Source organism: Otolemur garnettii, unplaced genomic scaffold, assembly GCF_000181295.1.
Source record: "Otolemur garnettii isolate 467f Iridium unplaced genomic scaffold, OtoGar3 scaffold00019, whole genome shotgun sequence".
Classification (NCBI taxonomy): domain Eukaryota; kingdom Metazoa; phylum Chordata; class Mammalia; order Primates; family Galagidae; genus Otolemur; species Otolemur garnettii.
In genome coordinates, this window is record NW_003852414.1 from 19,798,932 (window position 1) to 19,807,147 (window position 8,216).

The following is an 8,216-nucleotide window of genomic DNA, read 5'->3' on the forward strand; positions in this document are numbered from 1 at the left end:
GCTGAGGCAAGAGAATCACCTAAGCCCAAGAGCTGGAGGTTGCTGTGAGCTGTGACGCGACAGCACTCTACCAAGGGTGACAAAGTGAGACTCTATCTCCAAAAAAAAGAAAGAAAGAAAAGAAAAATTGATAAGTCATTGGTACCAAGGGGCAGAGAGTCGATGAGGTGCACATATAAGTGTAAGTTGGTGGTTCTCAACTTGTGGGTCGCGACCCCTATGTAACAATGAAAATACATCGCAGCATTAAGAAGGTTGAGAACCACTGGTGTAAGTGAACTGTTTATCAAGTAGTGGGATGCCTAAAATTGAGAATTTGTTTGGAAGGCAGAAATTGGTACTACAGGGATAGAAACTCCTATTTTTTTTTTTTATCTTTTTAGAAACAGGGTCTTGCTCTGTCACCTGGGCTAGAGCACAGTGGTGTCAATCATAGCTCATTGCAGCCTTGATCTCTTGGACTTGGATTCAAGTGATCCTCCTGCTTCAGCCTCTAGAGTAGCTGGGACTACAGTTATACACTATCAACATGGCTAATTGTTTTTCATTTTTTTAGAGATTAGAATTTTGCTATGTTGCCAAAGTAGTCTTGAACTCTTACCCTGGCCTCCCAAGTTGGCCTCCCAAGTGGCTGGGATTATAGACATGAACCACCATGCCCAGCTCAGAAACTTCTTCTTGAAGCCTGTAGATCTCAACTAAGAACCACTGACATTGGTGGGTCATTATAAAATTTTTGAGATACACGAAAATCAAGAAATGTAAAATCCACACAGATGGAAACAAATGAAGCCCTCCTAGCAACACCAATAAGCCAAGCAAGTTGAAATGTGCACAGGTGAATGAGAAACAATGCTGTTGACTATGTTTCTTTGGAATGAAATAATGTATGATAACATAGTCTGCCTCAAAACTTTCATAGTGACCTATATATTAATAGATTTGCAAAGTTCAAAATGTTTCCCAAAGTTTGACAGGTTGTTGGTAATGATATAGGCAATAAGTAATCTCATACATTGTAGGTAGAAATGTAAAATGGTACAAACTCTATAAAGGGCAAATTATTAATATCTTACAAAACAATACACGTTTCACATGACTGAGCAGTTACACTTCCAGGAATTCACCATGAAAGATAGACTTTCACATACAATTCTGTATATATAAGAATATTCAGGTTCCACGCCGTAGCTCAGTGATTAGGATGCTGGCCACGTACACTGAGGCAGGCGGGTTCAAATCCGACCCTGGCTTGCTAAACAATGACAATGACAACTGCAACACAAAAAATAAGCAGGCGTTTTGGTGGGCACCTGTAATCCTAGCTACTTGGGAGGCTGAGGCAAGAGAATCGCTTAAGCCCAAGAGTTTGAGGTTGCTGTGAGCTGTGACGCCACAGCACTCTACCGAGGGTGACATAGTGAAACTCTGTCTCAAAAAAAAAGAAAAATAAAAAAAGAATATTCATTGTATGTGTAGTATTGTCTATAATTTTAAGAACAAATTGTGAGTACCTAAATATCTAAACATAGGAAATTAAATTATAGTCCTTGACAGTAGAGTACTATAGAGTTATACAAGAGAATGAAGCAACTTGTTATGTATCAAGTTGGAACGATTCCTAAGATTTTTTTTTTTTGAGACAGGGTCTCACTCTGTCATCTTGGGTGTAGAGTGCCCTGGTGCTCAAGCAATCCTCTTACCTCAGCCTCTCAAGTAGCTGGAACTACAGGCCCCCATCAGAACATCTGGCTAGTTTTTCTATTTTTAGTAGAGATGAGGTCTCACTCTTATTTAGGCTGTTCTTGGACTCCTGAGCTCAAGCAATCTACCAGCCTTGGCTTTTCAGAGTTCTAGGATTACAGGCATGAGCCATCTCACCCGGCACTAAGATATATTTTTAAGTGAAAAAAGCAAGCGTCTGGCTCAGCACCCATAGCACAGTGGTTACAGCACCAGCCACATGCACTGAGGCTGGTGGGTTCAAACCTGGTCTGGGCCAGCTAAACAACGACAACTGCAACCAAAACATAGCTGGGCGATGTGGCGGGTGCCTGTAGTCACACTTGGGAGGCTGAGGCAAGAGGATAGTGTAAGCCCAAGAGCTTGGCTGTGACACTTTGGCACTCTACCCAGGGCCACTTGGACTCTGTCTCAATAAATAAATAAATAAATAAATAAACAAATAAAATTTAAAAATGGGCTCGGTGCCTGTGGCTCAAGCAGCTAAGGCACCAGCCACATACACCTGAGCTGGCAGGTTCAAATCCAGCCTGGGCCCACCAAACAACAATGATGGCTGCAACCAAAAAATAGCCCAGCGTTGTGGTGGCCGCCTGTAGTCCCAGCTACTTGGGAGGCTGAGGCAGGAGAATCGCTTGAGCCCAGGAGTTGGAGGTTGCTGTGAGCTGTGATGATGCCACGGCACTCTACCCAGGGGGACAGCTTGAGTCTCTGTCTCAAAAATAAATAAATAAATAAATAAATAAAGGGCAGGGCCTGTAACTCAAAGAGTAGGGTGCTGTCCCCATATACTGGAGGTGGCAGGTTCAAACCCAGCCCAGGCTAAAAACTGCAAAAAAAAAAAAAAAAAAAAAGAAAGAAAAAACACTAAGAAATAGATAAATAGGCTGGGTACCTATAACACAGTGGTTATGGTGCTAGCCACATGCACCGAGGCTGGAAGGTTTGAGCCCCTCTCAGGCCAGCTAAACAACAATGACAACTGCAACAAAAAATGGTAGCAGGGATGTGTGGTCCCAATTACTTGGGAGGCTGAGGCAAGAGAATCGCTCAAGCCCAAGAGTTTGAGGTTGCTGTGAGCTTTGATGCTACAGCACTCTACCAAGGGCAACATAGTGAGACTCTGTCTCAAAAAAAAAAAAAAAAAGAAAAGAAAAGAAAAGAAAAAAAACTGTAGAGGATATGTATGGAGCCTCTAGAGGTGTTAAGAATGTGGGCTTTGGCTCGGCGCCTGTGGCTCAAGTGGCTAAGGCGCCAGCCACATACACCTAAGGTGGCAGGTTCGAATCCAGCCCGGGCCTGCCAAACAACAAAGACAGCTGCAACCAAAAAAAATATCCAGGCGTTGTGGCAGCTGCCCTTAGTCCCAGCTACTTGGGAGGCAGAGGCAGGAGACTCGCTTGAGCCCAGGAGTTGGAGGTTGCTGTGAGCTGTGATGCCACGGCACTCTATCGAGGGGGACAGCTTGAGGCTCTGTCTCAAAAAAAGAAAGAAAAGAATGTGGGCTTTACTTGCTCATAAAGTGGAAGACTATACAGCAATTTAACATGAATATGCTAGAACAACACATATTAAAATAAATAGATCCCAAGAACATAAAATTGAAAAAAAGAGAGGAATGATATTTATACACACATACGTAGCAAAAGTATAAATATACATATAGGTTGGATCGATGCCAATTTCAGCAAATTTGGTTATGGATGAAGGAGGGAGTAAGAAGGAATTTTGTAATGATTTCTGCAATGCTTTAATTCTTTGGAATATTTTGAACCAAAATTTTTGTTAAATTGTAGGAATCTGGGTATTTATTTTACTATTTTTCTGTGCTTTTCAGCATTTAAAAAAAAAATTTTTTTTTTCAGTTTTTGGCCAGGGCTGGGTTTGAACGGACCACCTCCGGCATATGGGGCTGGCAACCTACTCCTTTGAGCCACAGGTGCCACCCCCTGCATTTTAAAATATTTTAAACATCTGGCTCAGTGCCTGTGGCTCAAGCAGCTAAGGCACCAGCCACATACACCTGAGCGGCAGGTTCGAATCCAGCCCGAGCCCGCCAAACAACAATGATGACTATAACCAAAAAATAGACAGGTGTTGTGGTGGGTGCCTATAGTCCCACTCATTTGGGACGCAGAGGCAAGAGAATTGCTTGAGCCCAGGAGCTGGAGGTTGCTGTGAGCTGTGATGCTACAGCACTCTACCCAGGGCGACAGCTTGAGGCTCTGTCTCAAAAAAAAAGTATTTTAAACATCTAAACATTTAAAAATTTGACCAGACACAGTGGCTCATTCCTATCATCCTAGCACTTCGGGAGACTGAGGCAAGAGAATTGTTAGAGGCTAGAAGTTCAAGACCACCCTGAGCAACACAGTTAGACCCTGTCTCTATACAAAATATAAAATTTAGCCGAGTATGGAGGCACACCTGTAGTCCCAGCTACTAGGAAGTCTGAGGTAGGGGGATGGCTTGAGCTCAGGAGTTTAAGTCCAGCCTGGGAATGAGCAGATTATATCTAATCAACTATTCAGACCTGGAAAGATTAGGAGAAGATGAAATTCATCCAGCTGAATCCTTTAGGGTGGAAAATAACATCCTCTTGCTATTGTTAGTACTTGGTCTTATTTCTTCCCTGATTAATAGATTAATAGAAATCCCTATAAAAATTACTTTCTTTTTTTTTTTTTTTTTTGAGACAGAGTTTCACTTTGTTCCCCTCAGTAGGGTGCTGTGGCATCACAGCTCACAGCAACCTCAAACTCTTGGGGGCTTAAGCAATTCTCTTGCCTCAGCCTCCCAAGTAGCTGGGACTACAGGAGTCTGCCACAATGCCGGGCTATTTTTTTGTTGTGGTTGTCATTGCTGTCTAGCTGGCCCCGGGCTGGGTTCAAACCCACCAGCCTGGGTGTGTGTGGCCAGTGCCCTACCCACTGAGCTATGTGTGCGATCCTCTTTTTTTGTTTTTTGAGAGAGTCTCACTTTGGTGCCCCAGGCTAGAGTGCTTTGATGTCACAGCTCATAGCAATCCCAAACTCTTGGGCTCAAATGATCCTCCTGCCTCAGCCTCCCAAGTAGCTGGGACTATAGGCATCTGCCACAACACCTAGTTAGTTTTTCTATTTTTAGTAGAGAAAAAGGGTCTTACTCTTGCTCAGGCAGGTCTTAAACTCCTGAGCTCAAGAAATCCACCTGCCTTGGCCTCCCAGAGTGCTAGGATTACAGGTGTGAGCCACCATATCCCGTCATTTGCCATTGTTTTCCCATCTACTTCTCTTGACTCCCAAAGGATAAAATCTTTGAGAGCAAGGATTGTGTTTTTAACTGTTTGCTAATATCTCAGCCAAAGCTCTTTTGATTCTAACATTCTGTAACACCTAGGCTCGCATCCCTACTGACTTTGGAAGTGCTGATCTCCCTGTAGAAAAACAACTTTGTTTTATTTCATTGAAAATCAAACCATCATATCTTCATCTTACTCAAAGTAGCAGTCATCTGTTCATTCCACTTATATTTATTGAGTACCTCCTATGAGCTGGTACCATGCTAAGTGCTTTGGGATATATCAGTGAAAAAGCCAGATGGGGTCCCTGTTTGTAGGAGCTTACAGTTTCAGAGGGTACATAGCAGTTAAGTAAATAATCATACGGCAATTAATTATGATTGTAACAAGGCTGTGAAAGGTAAGTGTAGGATGAACCCAAGAACCGGGGGATTCTTCCTGGGTGTGGGAGATTACATAAACTGAAACCTTTTAAAGATGAAGTAGGAGTTAGGCAGGCAAATAGAGATGTCCAAGACAAACAGCTGAGAGGCAAAATCAAGTTCTAGCAAGCTGCTCATCCTCTCCCACTGCCTCGAGAAGGAGGAAGTGTATTTTTAAAATACCTCTGTTTGTCTCCACCAGCTTCTCTACTTATTCTGGGGTCTTGCCTTCTCTCTGCTTCCTCTGACGTCCTTTCACCATTGTCATAGCAACTGTGACATCAACCTATCACCTTTAAAAACTATTGTGAATGTGCCTCCTTTGGAAACTGTTTTCCAAATACATTCTTCCTGTTCCCTTCCTCGGTTTGCTTCTGGAGCAACCACGTTGCTGCTGTGTCACTGAGGAACACACTTGGAAAGCAAAGTTCACTTTTGGACATTTGAGCTGCAAAGGTGATATTAAGCAGACTTTGTTTCCTCTTTGACACAGGTGGAGGCTGGAGTGCAGTAGCCCAATCATGCTCACTGCAGCCTTGAACGCCAGCCAGCCTCAACAATCCTCCCACCTCAGCCTCCTGAAGTGCTTGGATTTCAGATGTGAGTGGCTGTGCCCAGCCTAAAGTAAATCTTTCTATTGGGCAGTTTAAAGTTAAGAAGAAAAGCAGCAAGAAAAAAAATACATGTAACAGTTTTCAACGGATAAATGTTATTGAGATCTTGAACATGAGTGGGAGGGCCTAGATTTGTAATGCTGAGAAACACAGGGGTTAAAAGGATGGGATGAGGGGCGGCACCTGTGGCTCAGTGGGTAGGGTGCCGGCCCCATATACCGAGGGTGACGGGTTCAAACCCGGCCCCGGCCAAACTGCAACCAAAAACAGCCGGGTGTTGTGGCGGGCGCCTGTAGTCCCAGCTACTCGGGAGGCTGAGGCAAGAGAATCACCTAAGCCCAGGAGTTGGGGGTTGCTGTGAGCTGTGTGACGCCATGGCACTCTACTGAGGGCCCTGAAGTGAGACTCTGTCTCTAAAAAAAAAAAAAAAAAAAAAGGATGGGATGAGAAGGAGTTGTAGCAAAGGAGAATGAAGAATAACTAGAGAATTTTAAGGAAACAGGGCTTTTTGGCGTATCCAAGTTTGAATTCTAGTTTTGCCAGTTCTTAATTATGTGACCTTTGATCACATCTTGATCTGCAATGGTAAAATTGAGATCATGAGGCATATCTTAGAGAAAGCTAGTGTAAGGTTTTGGCTTTTAGTCTAAACCACCTGATTCCTAGTCTTGGCTCTGTCAGTTGCTGGCTATGACCACGGGCAGGTTACCTAACTTCTACAGCCCTCATTTTTCTCAGCAGTAAAATGGGCTTAATACTAGTACCTACACATAAGCTTACAGCGAGGGGTAAATAGCTAATGCACATGAAAAGTGTGGAACAATGCCTTGCACAAAGCAAATAATTAAGGTTAGGTGTTATAATTATTGGGCTATTGTAGAATAGAGAACAAATGTATAGAACTTGCCACATAAGTACCCCAAATATGACAGCTATTGTTATTGGCATATGGTTATTATTAAGCTGATACTGAGTGATGGGTGTGAAAAAGATCAGTGCTAAGTGGCATCTCGGTTTAGATGAGCCTTTCATTAAATAGGAACAAAGGAGTAAAACACAGTGGGACGGCTATTTCTACAGTTTCCATGGGGAAACTTTAGGGAAGTGGGACGCATGTGTTGTGATGTCTGCAGTATGGAACTGTCCAGAAGACATGGAAGCCAGAAATGACACCTATTTCTTCACATGACCCTGAGCAACTGACACAAGAAGTGAAACACCTGCAGAAGACTCTAGGTAATAACTTTGTGTTTGCCTGGTGTGCGTCTCAATGTGGGGACACTGTGAGACTTTCACCCTAGGGACAGTGCCATGGCATTACAGCTCACAGCAACCTAAACTCTCTTGGTAGCTAGGACTACAAGTACCTACCACAACACCTGGCTAGTTTTTTTTTTTTTTTCTTTTTTGTTTTTGAGGAGTTCTGGTCTTGAACTCCTGAGCTCAAGCCATCCACATGCCTCAGCCTCCCAGAGTGCTAGGGTTACGGGTGTGAGTCACCACGTCTGACTGTCAATTTTGTTCTGAATTATGAAGGCAACCACTTTTTTTTTTTTTTGAGACAGAGTCTCACTATGTCCCCCCTGAGTGCCATGATGTTACAGTTCATGTCAACCTCAAACTTTTGGGCTTAAGTGATTCTCTTGCCTCAGTCTCCCAAGTAGCTGGGACTACAGGCGCCTGCCACAACGCCTGGCTATTTTTTTGTTGTAGTTGTCATTGTTGTTTAGCAGGCCTGGGCCGGGTTCAGACCTGCCAGCTCCAGTGGCCCCTAACCACTAAGCTATGGGCACTGAGCCAAGGCAACCACTTTTCACTTGAATTCTGAAAAACTTGGAAGCAGTGATAGAGTGTGTTGCCAAAATTAAATTGAAATAACAAAGTAAGGGATTGCGAAGTTCAATCTACTAAAAAAAAAATTTTTTTTTTTTTTGCAGTTTTGGCCGGGGCCAGGCCTGAACCCACCCCACCCCCCCATATATGGGGCTGGCACCCTACTCCTTGAGCCACAGGCACCGCCCTAATCTACTCCTTTTTAAAATAAAGCATCTGAGTCAAGAATGGTTAGAAATGACTTGTCCTCGTCTCACTGTGAGGCCTGGGCTGTGGCTGGACTCTGAGACTCCACACCAGAGGTTCCATTCCTTTTTTTTTTTT